We start from the raw sequence: 13,073 nt of genomic DNA, 5'->3' as shown, positions 1-13,073 counted from the left end.
ACTGAGTCTGAATGGACCATGTTCAGCACCTCCATTGCCAAAGCCGCTGCACGGAGCTCTGGCCACAAGGTAGTTGGTGCCTGTTGTGGTAGTAACCCCTGAACCAAATGGTGGAGACCAGAGGTGAAGGGAGCCACCGGGCTGAAGAAGGAGTCCTACCGGGCTTGGTTAACCTGTGGGACTCCGGAGGCAGCTGATAGGTACCGACAGGCCAAGCGGAATGCGGCGTGGGCGGTGGCAGAAGGAAAAACTTGGGTGTGGGAGGAGTTCGGAGAGGCCATGGAATAAGACTTTCAAACTGCCTCAAAGAGATTCTGGCAAAACATCAGGTGACTTAGGAGGGGAAAGCAGTGTTCTACCTGCACTGTGTATAGTGTGGGTGGAGTGCTGCTGACTTCGACTGAGAAAATCATCAGGCGGTGGAAGGAATATTTTGAGGACCTCCTCAATCCCACTGGCACGTCTTCCGTGGTGGAAGCAGAGTCTGGGGACGAAGTGGATGACCCGTTAATCTCTGGGGGCAAGGTCACTGAAGCAGTTAAACAACTCCTTGGTGGCAGAGCCCCTGGGGTGGACGAGGTCCGCCTCGAGTTCCTGATGGCTCTGGATGTTGTAGGGTTGTCCCGGTTGATACGTCTCTGGAATGTTGTGTGGAGATCAGGGGCAGACTGGGGTGGTGGTCCCCATCTTTAAGAAAGGGGACCGGAGGGTGTGTTCCAACTACAGGGGAATCACACTCCTCAGCCTCGCTGGGAAAGTCTATGCCAGGGTGCTGGAGAGGAGAGTTCGTCCGTTAGTCGAACCTCGGATACAGGAGGAACAATGCAGATTTTGTCCTGGTCGTGGAACACTGGATCAGCTCTTCATCCTCTCAAGGATACTCAAGGGCGCATGGGAGTTTGCCCAACCAGTCTACATGTGTTTTGTGGACTTGGAGAAGGCATTCGACCGTGTCCCTCGGGGGTCCTGTGGGGGGTGCTCCGGGAGTATGGGGTGTCTGGCCCATTGCTACGGGCCATTCAGTCCTTATGTGACCGTTGCAAGAGCTTGGTCCGCATAGCCGGCAATTACTCGGACTTGTTCCTGGTGGGTGATGGGCTCCACCAGGGATGCCCTTTGTCATCGATTCTGTTCATAATTTTTATGGACAGAATTTCTAGGTGTAGCCAAGTGGCAGAAGGCTTTCACCTCTTTGGTCTCAGGATCTCATCTCTGCTTTTCGCAGATGATGGGGTCCTGTTGGCTTTATCAGGTGATGGCCTCCAGCTCTCCTTGGAACGGTTCGCAGCCGAGTGTGAAGCGGTAGGAATGAGAATCAGCTCCAAATCTGAGGCTATGGTCCTCAGCCGGAAAAAGGTGGAGTACCCACTCCAGGTCAGGGATGAGACCCTGCCCCAAGTGGAGGAGTTTAAGTATCTCGGGGTTTTGTTCACAAGTGATGGGAGAAGAGAGCGGGAGATCGACAGACGGATTGGTGCAGCGACTGCAGTGATGCGGACGCTGTACCGGTCTATTGTGGTGAAGAGAGAGCTGAGTGTAAAAGCGAAGCTCTCAATTTACCAGTCGATCTACGCCCCTACCCTCACCTATGGTCACGAGCTGTGGGTAGTGACAGAAAGAATGAGATTGCGAATACAAGCAGCGGAAATGGGTTTCCTCTGAAGGGGTGCTGGCCTCTCCCTTAGAGATAGGGTGAGAAGTTTGGCCATTCGGAAGAGGCTCAGAGTAGAGCTGCTGCTCCTCCACATCAAAAGGAGCCAGTTGAAGTGGTTCGGGCATCTGACAAGGATGCCTCCTGGGTGAGGTTTTCCGGGCATGTCCCACTGGGAGGAGGCCTTGGCTTTCCCCCGGATAAGCTGGAGGAGGTGGCTGGGGAGAGGGAGGTCTGGGCTTCTCTGCTTGGGCTGCTGCCCCCGCAACCTGGCCCCGGATAAGCGGAAGAAAATGAATGGATGGATGGAAAAAATCTCCTGCATGGATAAATAATGGGGGCATTTACTGAGAATGTGGGGTAAAAATATGCTTCAGACTACACAAGAAGAGAAGATCAGATGCCTGATTTCTAGCGTCCTCCGATCACACTGCTCTTCCATCATCTCTGCAGCGCAGTAATTACTTATTCAGCACACGGCGATAAGAGTAATAATCACAGCTCTATCTGCTGCAGCTGATAAAATTTCCCACTGTAACAAACTCTGTAAACCCAGAGCCATAACTACATCGTCCACACTTTGACTGTCTTTTTGTTAATTCCCTGACAACCAATCAGCTCGCCTCCTCTGTCTGAGTTGTTAAACTTCCGTCCATGTTTTATGTTTGATGGTCATTTTAAAGCCACATAATCCTCTCTGAGAGTGTGAACCAGCTGCCTTGCAGACGCAGCCGTCAGCCGTGCGACAGCTTCATCGTTGCTTCTGCACTTTTCTTCTTATCTGACAGACTTCAGCAGCTGTTCGTCGGTAATTCCTCCATAAATCGTCCATCTGCTTCCATCACTTTTCCTTACGTTGAGTCGTGTGTGATTTTCTGGATCCGTCAACACGAAGCAGAGCGTCATCACTGAGCTGTTGTGTCCATCCGCCGGATACGGATGAGTGCTTTTGTGCTCCATACTGAAGAACATGGACTCAGTTGGAGAACCTCGTCTTATTATTTTAACCCTGTCCTAAAATCCTCACATGCTCATATTAAATTTCCGTAACCAGTTATTCTTCCTCAAAAGGGCTTTAACTGTAGAAAGCCAACGCTATCCTCTTTAGGGCCTGCTGTTAATAATTGCACAAACTAGTGGGTTACACATAGAAAAATCCCAGATTAATCCTGGTTGTGTGATGAAGGGCCGCTGATATAAAACAGTATAATCTGATACTACAGATCACAATGTTGTGTGCAAACATCAGGTCCACAGAGACTCCAGCCTGAGCCCATCTGTCAGCCGCGCACCTCACCACTGCCTCGCTGTTCTCGTGCAATGAAAAAACACTCTACAGCAAATAATCAGAGCAAAATATACTTAAAGTGGAAGCAAAAGTATTTATAAATAAGTGATTAATAAACACGGAGCTCAGATAATTAAAATCTGACAGGTAAAAGCACAATGCTTCATACTGAATAATATAATTACTGCCTTTAGACTCCTGTTTCTTTGGTCTTATTTCTGATATCTCTATTGTCTCCCATTGTGTCAGGCTGTGTTTCCTCATTGTGTGCAGACCAATGAGAGTAAAAGTGAACCTCCCGTCACGCCACCGAAACGCTGCCCTCTTAGTGTCTCCTGTGATTTCACACTGTCTGCAAAATGAAAGGTAGGAGGATCCTGGTTTGGCTCCACTTATAACAGCATATCCACCCATTTAAACCCCATAGGGGGGCCGGGTTGTTTTGATTCGAGCGCAGCCACTATTTCCCCAGAAGGCAGACCGTGACAGAAGTTACTAGAAACTGACAGAGATCCTGGATTGAGGGGGTGTAATGTGTGTAAGCTTCCTAAAAATGCCCGGCTTCGTGCAGACAGAGACGCCCAAGGAGGCAGACGATGGGAATCAGTTTCTGCAGGGCGTGCTTTTTTAATTTGAATTTAAACCCACCAAACGTTAATCATATTCCTTCAGATCTTCCTCCTACAGTCCTGGGCTGTAAACCTAGAGAGAGTTTGAGAAAGGAGACATGAATATAATTTATTATTATCATCATTCATTGTTATTTAGTCTATTTGTCAATGAGCGCTATGAGAGCATTGACATTCTCTGCAAGAAGTTAACAGATGTGGTCTCACAGAGAGTTACACCCACTCTTATTCTGTAAATTCAAACTCATCATCAACAATTTAGTGCGTTACTTTCTAATTTCTCTGATTCTCTGAGCCTGTCAGCTCCAACCACAGTGGAGAAGAATTACGACAAAGCTCTCAAATAACAGGGACTATTTTCAGTGGTGGATTAATACAGCTTTGATGCTGTAGTGTGGATGGTGTATGTGGGACTAACTGAGAGTTTACTACAGTTGGACATCACAGTGGTTGAGCGGTTAGCACTTTTATTTAAAATACATCAAAAGTCACCAACAAAAAGGTAGAAAATTCCAATTCTGGGACTTGAATCCACAGTTAACTGACAGCTGTTAACAGTTACTGGTCGTTTTCTGGTTTACATCCACAAACATTTCTCAGAGCTATAATATCTCAGCACGTGCACTAAGTTTTAAGTGCTGCTGTGTGAATCTTGTAACCTGCTGAACTGGGTAAGTTCAGGCTCACACATCCTGATAATGATTGCCAAATTTGGATAAATATTTCTGGTGACTGGATTTACATCAGTGAGGACTGAAAATTGAGGAATCTCACCAACTACAAGTGAGATTCCTACAAAAAACATTCCTAAAAAAAAAAAAGAGAGAGAGAAGCTGTCCTGGTTCAGTTTAAGCCAGTAACTCAGGCTAATTCTGGACTTAGCTCATAAAAAGTGCTCCACAGACACCAAAAGCACGAACACAGACCATTTCAGTGACACCAATTGGTGGAGAGAGCAGACTAGTAGGAGCCACCTGTTAATTAAACTAGATGCTAATTTTAAGCATTTACAAAATCCAAACTGTAACAAATATATAAACTTGTCATGGTGAAATTAAGCTATTGCTTTCTTTGTAACCTTATTTCTTCCTACATTTCTGTAGCAGGTGTCAGGGTGTTGGGTCAGACCCAACGCCATGAGTTTATTGTTTTTTTGTGACTTTGTTATTTTAAAGATGGTTTAACCCTCATAATGTTCTCCCGATTTCCATACACCTGTGGTCCTCAGGGGTCAAAAATGTCCCCATCAGGTTTGATACTTAATTAATATGAAGTGGATTTTTCCCCCACTTTTAATTAAAACTTAATTCAAACATTTTGACACTATTTCTTTATTCCATTTCAAATTTAAGTCTGATAAAACCTCATTTACACGAAATGTTTCTTTGTTTTCGGGTAAAAAATAAATTGAATCATCAGTTATTGTGATTATCGTTACACAACCAGAGTCGGTTGCTTTAATAGATGATCACAGACGGGTATATGTCAAAGTTAATTTAGGAAACTGTTTTTAAGATTTTTACTGGCAGCAAATAATCACATCTGTGGTCCTCAGGGCTCAAAAATGACCCCGTTTGCTTTGAAGCAACAAGTATAAAATATCATCCATCTCTGTGTTTCAAGGTTTTATTCAACTTTATTCCAACTCATTACCTGACAGTTTTCTATATTTTGGCATGGTAGGAACACCAGGGCATGAGTCTGAGTGAAGGCAAACTTTCATGAGGACAAAGGCGTGTCCATATTTGACACAAGGGCAGGAGGAAGCTCAGGTTTATTCCTCTGCACTGGTCCCATCATGGACAGCATTCTTTCTGCAGTTGCAGGCCAAGGGGCATATACAGTAAACAAGCTGTTACAGGTGATTGTTTTCTTTTGGAAACCTGCAATGTTAGGGACAACTCGTGTCCTGACTGCAGGACAGACGGTTTGCCATTGTACACGATGATCATCTATTGTGTCTTTATCAAGAAATTATAACCTTTTTGGGATTCTGTGGTTAATCTTGTGTCAGCATGAAAACTTCTCTACCAGACTCAGGATGTCATAAACTGGCCGTAGTGACTCTACTGGATGCACGGCAGTAAGAATCAACACACCCACATATGCCTACAGCTGCATTCGGTCCATTTTTCTTCCTCTCTTGTTGTCCCTCCTTGTTCATCATTGAGTTGGCTGTAGAGCAGGTCATCTGCTAATTGGATGGTTGTTGGTTCAATCTCTGTGTGCTCTAGTCTGGAGTTCTTACCAAGGTGTCCTTGGGCAAGTTACTGAACCCCAACTTGGTCTCTGATGCATCCATTGGCATGTGAACGTTAAAAAGCAGAATACAAGCAGAATACACTGTGTATAATGCTTTCAGTACTCGAGTAGAAAAGCCACTGAAGGAGTATGGGACCTGGCACATGTGCTTGGACTGTGGTAGATCATCTTTCTCTGAGGCACATGAGAGAGTCAGGCATCGTCTGTCACTGGGAAGGTTAGAAGACCAGATCAGTGTTTCCTCACGTTACTGCAAATATTCCTCTGTCTCAGCTGATTCCTCTTTCCTGCTTGATTCTTTGTCTTCATCATAATTGAAATGGATGATGTGTAGTCCTCTGACACATCTTCTATTTCAGTTTCACATTCTGAAAATTCAAGAAACTTCAAGAAGCCCAGTCACTTTCTCTCCAAGCTCCTCAGACTACCATGTCCTGGATGCCTGAGAACCTACTTGAACATAGTTCAGATTCTTCATCACTTTTCTTCACTTCATAGCCTTCTTCCACTTCTGCAGGTGGCTGATGTGCTTTTTCAGAGAAAGGGTAGCATGTGCTCTAAATATTGACAATATTTTCTATATCTTCTAACCCTGGATCTTCCTGAACATTGATTCTCCCTCCTCATTATACTAGAGGACAATATGTGCTTTGTCCTACTGGTCATGGCAAAAAAAAAAAGTAGCTCACAAGCCTCCAGTGCAGTGGAGGCCTGTGAGCTACTTTCTGTGTATGTATTATTGTAGGGTCGACCTTACAATATGAAGCACCTTGATGCGACTGTTGTTGTGATTTGGAGCTGAGTAAATAAAATTTCATTGAATATAGAGCACCTGCCTCCTCATTGTGCTGCCTGTTGTTGTTGTTGTTGTTGTTATAACCAGTGCTTGACCCCACACATCAGTGATCCAAGATCAAAGATGTTTGAAAGCAGTATGGTGTGAAAATACGGCTCTTTGCAACACTTTGTACTTTGGGGTCATTTTTGTCCACGAGGACCACCAACGTTATAAAATCCAATAAAAACCCCATAAATAAATCAAATTACTTAAAACTTATTCCAATCATGTGTAGCATAGTAATGAATAACTTCTGTTATTTTCAGACCATTTGAGGAATAAAAAACACATTTTTGATTTTTCTTTACAGGACAAAAATTGCCCAAGGACAACACAAGGGTTAAGTTCTACAGTTAGACTCCAGTTTATGTCCATGTTTCTGAGTTTTCTGTGTCCCCAGTTTATGGTTTCTTGTCTGTTCGGCTCCTGTTGTGTCTCTGTCTCACCCCTGTGCGTCTCTCACCCCTCCATGTGTCTTGACTCCATGTTTGTATCTCTCAAGCACTCTTCTTAGTTGTGTCACTGTGTTTTTTCTTCCTTACCTGTTTCTGTCCTCGCATCTCATCTTTTGCCTCCCTGCTCGTTTATCCCATTGCTATGTCAAGCCCGTGTGTCTTAGGTCTGCATCTCAGTGTTTCCTGTTTTATTTTGAGGGCCTTGTGTCCAATGTCGAGTGTGTTCAGTTTTGCTTCCTCCTGTCCCATTAGGTCTAATTCATTCCAGCTGTTTTCCAAAGTGTTTCCACTTCCATGATTCCCTACTTGTGTGTGTGTATATATTGTGTAAGTTTCCACTTGTCCTTCATTGGTGCGTCTGTAAATCTCCTGATAGTCCTTCCTTGTGTTTTTACAAGGAAGTCCAAGTCATTCTAAGTTTCCTAGTTTTCCAGTTTTTTTGTTAATTCTAGTTTTCCCAAGTTAAGTGTTTCATGTTTTTGTTTTTGTTGTTGTTGTTGTTTTGGATTTCTTGTTTCAGCTCATGTTTTCTGTAATCTGCCTTAAAGATTGGCACGCCCTTATTTAAATACAGTTGTGTAGAGTTGTGTTCTCCAGCCAGCACAGCATGCTCTGGGCTGCTATTATGTTGTTGTTTATTTTTCCCTTTTCGCTCAGGCACAGCAACACTGCTTGTGCCTATCGTCAAAAGCACTACATACAGCACTCTCAAAGCACTCACACACACAACACAAGTGGAGATCAAACGATCACCGGTGTCACGGCTGCACAGCTGTTTTATACGTGAGCTGTAGGGCGTGGCCAGGCGAGCTGGAGTGTCTTAAAGAAGTATCCACACGCCACGACCAAGGGGGGGCGTACCCCGTACATATGGAATATGTAACGGTGTGGAGAGATAGTCTCGATATGCTAGAGAACTATAGTTTTTAACAGCTTCAGTTTCCACCTCAGAGGTTGTTAACTTGGTTTTCAACCTGTGCCCAACAATCAAAACAAAGATTGTCTGTCGGGTTCTCAGCCCTGCGAGCTGTTTAAACTGTGCCTCTGTTTCTGAGGAAAATCTGGTGCTTATGAGAAAACTTCTAAATGAGGCTGAAAGCACTTTCATCACATTTCTATTAAGACACTCGAGTCCCCATGATACAGACCCATAAAAGCCTCTCCTTGCTCCTGTACTTGTTCAATATCTTTCGTGGTCTCTTTTTGGTCGTTTTGCGTCCCGTGGTTATTGAGCAGCCGTTCTTTTTGTGGTTTAGCATCTGTTTATAGTCGTCTTGGGTCTCTTTGCCGACGTGTTTCTTTTCTTGCTCATATATTGTCTGTTTGTAGACTTTTTGAAAATCTTTGTATTTTGCATCTTTGCATACTCATTTTGATTATGATCATATCACGAAGAGCCATATGCGCTGGTGGGTTTTGCCACTTCAGTGTAAATTCGATGACTTAAGCTGTAGTTGTTTCAACTAAATGTCAGAACGGTTAAAGCGTGCAGAACATTAAAGACAGTATGTCCTTATCAGCGCGCTGCAGGCTGTCTCATATTGGGAACAATTGACGACGACTGCATTACTGCCAGGCTTTAAGATGATGATGATGGACTATTGTCTGTTTTTAATATTCATGCTGGACTGTTAGCTTCTGAATGGAGCTGAATCTCACACTAATAAAGAAAATATATTTGTAGCTGCAGTGTCTGTATTTCTAAATGACGACAGCCTGTGTTCACAAACGCAGAGTCCTTCCTCATGAATCAATAATTTGATCAATAACAGCAGCAGGATTTATTGAAGCACAGATTTTTGCCCACATAAATGCAACAGAACACAAATATAAATCAAGCATAATTGTTTTGTTTTCACAGCCAGCGAAGATGTATAATAGGACCCATTAGTTTATTGAATTAAGTATAACAATAAAAGCAAAGCAAACTGTTCTCCATAAGGAACGCAGTGTCTTTTTTTTCTACCCACATAGAGTTTAAAGAGCATCGCCACAAAAAGCATTTAAATCCTCAGTATTTATTTATTATTTAGTTTTGCCGTTACAGTTACAAACCACCCCAAACAACAAGCACAAAATATGATGAATGATATTACATTTAAAGATAAATATAACTGTGGTAAAGGGATGGAGATGGATAAGAACACCACACCAGGCAGTGGCACTTAAATTCTGGGCCAAGAATATATTTCTCACATCATTCATTCCCCCAGCAGTCTGAACCATGGTTACAGTGAGATGGAGCCTTTCTTCCATGTTTACTTGAGACTCTGTCCCGACCATCCAAATGTTTGAATAGAAATCACATATTTTACTCTCTTCTATTTTCCAGTTTTCATGCGCCTGTGTGAATTGTAGCCTCAGTTTCCTGCTCTTAGCTGACAGGAGTTTTTGCCTCTCTGTGTTTATGCACCAGTTTGGATTTGATCATTATGATTAATATCTTTCGCTCTTCCACAGTGTGTCTTTTGTCCCGTCGTTTTCCTCCTCTCATCCCCAACCAGTCACAGCAGATGGCCACTCCTCCCTGAGCCTGGCTCTAAAGGTTTCTTCCTGTTGCAAAGTGCTTGCTCAAAGTTTGATTGTGCATGATTTATGGTTTCCTTCCTATTAGCTCAAAGGAGTCTCCTTTGACCTTTGGTATTATAACCCAGAGAACTGCCATTCACCGGATATTTTCTCTGTAAGTCCTAGAGATGGTTGTGTGAAGAAATCCCAAGAAATCAGCAGTTTCTGAAACGTGGGAGGTGGCTGTAGCTCAGGAGGGCGAGCAGGTCACCTACTGATCGGAAGGTTAGTGGTTCAATCCCTGGCTCCTCCAGTCTGCATGTCAAGTATCTGTGGCAAGATACTAACCCCGAGTTACTCTCTGATGCATCCATCAGAGTGTGAAGGTGTATGAATGTAGTTAGGAAGTGCTCAGTTGAACGAAAGTTCTTGTGTGACTGGGTGAATGTGGCATATTGTATAGAGTGATTTGAATACTCTGGGAGAGTAGAAAAGCACCTCCACAGCTGCTCTTTGCGCAGTGCTTTGTGACTGACAGTTAGTTGCTGGTAGATGTTTCAGGTTTTGGTTGCTTATGTAACCCTATAATGTATTTACCACCACCTCATGTGTCAATCAGCTGTATACTTTTTACTTTTAGCAAGCTAAAATGCTAAGAACAATGTCAACTTCTGAATTTCAAATGTCTCACTATTGGAGCGTGTTAGCATTCTACCATTAACACTGACTTCTAAGCACCTCTATGCAAACACTTGTAGATAGCAAAGTCAACCTCCCAGCTGTGCTCCAGCCTGGACAAGGTTACTAGATCTGGCTAGCTTTCTGTTGTGTTCATCTAGTTTGGTTTGAGAACTGGGAATTCACCTAAGGGTGGCTGTAGCTCAGGTGGCAGAGCAGGTCAGCCACTAATCAGAAGGTCGGTGGTTTGATCCCATGCCGAATATTTTTGGGCAAGATACTAAGCCCATGTTTTGCCTACTGGTGGCGCCAGTGTCCGGCAGCCTCGCCTCTGTCAGTGCGCCCCAGGGTGGCTGTGGCTACAATAGCTTGCCATTGCCTATGGGTAAATGACTGAATGTAGTGTAAAGCGCTTTGGGGTCCTTAGGGACTGAATCAAGCACTATACAAATGCAGGCCATTTATCTGTGGACCATGTATAGGTTAAGTAAATTTTGGTTTATTTTGAGCCAGTGCACTTGGGCCAGCTCCGGGCTGTCATTAATGCTATCCTTCATCAGAATGGGATTCGGCTCTAAAAGAATCCTGAATCTAAATCTTTGGAGAATTTTAGCAAAGGTGACAGTAATCAGCAAAAATTTTCACCATTTTTTAAAAATCAGATTTGATGGTTTAAAATTATATATAGTTACAGTGTTTTGCTCCAGTGACCACCACAACTAATGTAGATGGTGGTTCAAAATAACTCTGTATGTCATGAGATTTACTTCTAAAGGGATTTTGGTATCACAAGAGTTTGCTAGCCATTGGAAAAGTTATTTTTGTTTCAGACTGTACCCTACATACACTTGATAGTATTGCTAGAGTATTGTAGTTCCGTCATTCTGTGTAAAAAGGGGTTAAAACACAGCAAATATAAACAGCTTTTGTTGCATTTTCATTCAGAGGACTCCTTTTCTTCTTCTTCAGCTCATTTGCACTTGTGTTGTTTTATTTCAAACTCGTTTATTTGTCTCCAGTGAAGGATGTGCAGTTTTGCCAGCAGCCCCTCAGGGAACCAGTCCTCCTCCGCCTCGCAGGTCTTCCAGAAGTTTCCACAAGGGTGCACAGTGAAAGGTAATGGGCCACAAACTCCTAATCATGGGTCTTTCTGGGGCTAATTGTCGGCTCCTTCTGTCTCATCCTCCCTTGCAGCAGGGAGAGTAATGAGGTGTTACGTGATAAGATGTACCCCTCAGGACAACAAACCATTCATTGAGAAGTCCTCAGAGATCAGAAAAGAGCTAATGGAGAGAAAACAAGGACAAGAGATAAAATCATAGGAAGAACAATGGGATAGAAAAACAGAGGGTGGGTGTTTGTACAGGAAAGGCAAAGAAAAGTTACACTTACAGAGAGAAGAGGAAATTAAGACACTGCACCAAGAGACGATCGATAGAGCAAAGAAATAAAAAAATAATCCAGAGAGAAGAAAAGGTGAAAGAACCAAAGGGGACTGACTCTGCAGGACACCAAGAGAACCAGAGGAAAAGATAAACGCACTCCATTTACTGAAGTTTCTTGTATGAACCACTTAATTTTAAGCAGCCTGAGGTTTGCCTCCAACTTTAAAAACTCCACAAAGAAATTCTCCTGCAGCCTCGTTTTCTCCTATAAACTCAAGAAACATTTCAGCAATTAAACACCTTCTGTTTTCCACATCTTCTGTCATCTTTTATAGTGTGCAAATGTGAGATTCATTCCGAGTGAGTGTCTGAAGGCGAACGTCTGCCATCGGACCTTTTCTTTGTGCAGATGGGAATATTATTGTCAAAGCAGCATTTAGAAAGGTGACTTCTTGGAATAAAATCAGTTCATTTTATGGCTTTGAAGTTTGATCTGCCAAATGTTGTGTTGATCGATCTTAGCTTAAATCAAAGATAAATTAGTTGTCCTGTTTGTTTCAAGACGATGTTCTTTGATTAGTTTCTGTCAGGTATTTACAGGCTGCAATAATTATGTTTAGATTTGAGTTTCTGATAACGTAATGCTTTGAAGAACCTACACACAATCATATCCCTTCATTGATAAGGTTTAAGGTTTGTGAGAAAAACACAGTGTAAAACTCTACTGTATGAAATGATTTCTTATCACTTCTGCCACCATAATAGTTTTTGGGATATTTGTCTTGTATTGATTTACTTTATCATAGTTTTAGGTTTTACTTTGAGTTCATTTTCAAGTTTATGCCTATGTGGATATGTAGTATTCCGATATTCCTGGTGTGGAAGCTATGGTAGCACGAACATCCTGGTTCCTGCATATTGTCTGAGCCAGTGATATCTGTTATTTCAGTAACTGATCATCTTAAGATTTGAATGGCAGGTGGGTGGGGCTTCTATGCATGAGAATACCATATTGGAAATCCCTTTTTTCTACATCACAAAAGGGTGAGAGAAAAAAAATTCTGTTGTCTGATGTCTTTAGCTTACAAGGGTTACTTGTACATATACTGACCTCATTATTAGAAACTTTGGCCATGTCTAATATGAAAATCCACCACTGCAAGACTTTTTATGAGACAGGAAATAAAAGCATACAATGTTCCCTTTGATAGACATCGGCTTCAGGTAGCTTATAATGAGTCTGGTATGTTTGTAAAATGGATTGTTCAGATGCCTCGTGCATCGAGCAGAGGGCCTGCTGTTCTCGTTTCCCGAGTTGCTGTCAAATCTTTGAAAACAAGCTTTCCGTGTCTCACATTTAGTATTGATTGTGCTGGTGA

This window comes from Copadichromis virginalis, linkage group LG10 (assembly GCF_057382275.1).
Source record: "Copadichromis virginalis isolate Kocher_CV1m ecotype Utaka linkage group LG10, C_Virginalis_male_GT1.1, whole genome shotgun sequence".
Taxonomy (NCBI): domain Eukaryota; kingdom Metazoa; phylum Chordata; class Actinopteri; order Cichliformes; family Cichlidae; genus Copadichromis; species Copadichromis virginalis.
The sequence above is the reverse complement of the archived record's forward strand: the minus strand, read 5'-3'. Positions refer to the sequence as shown.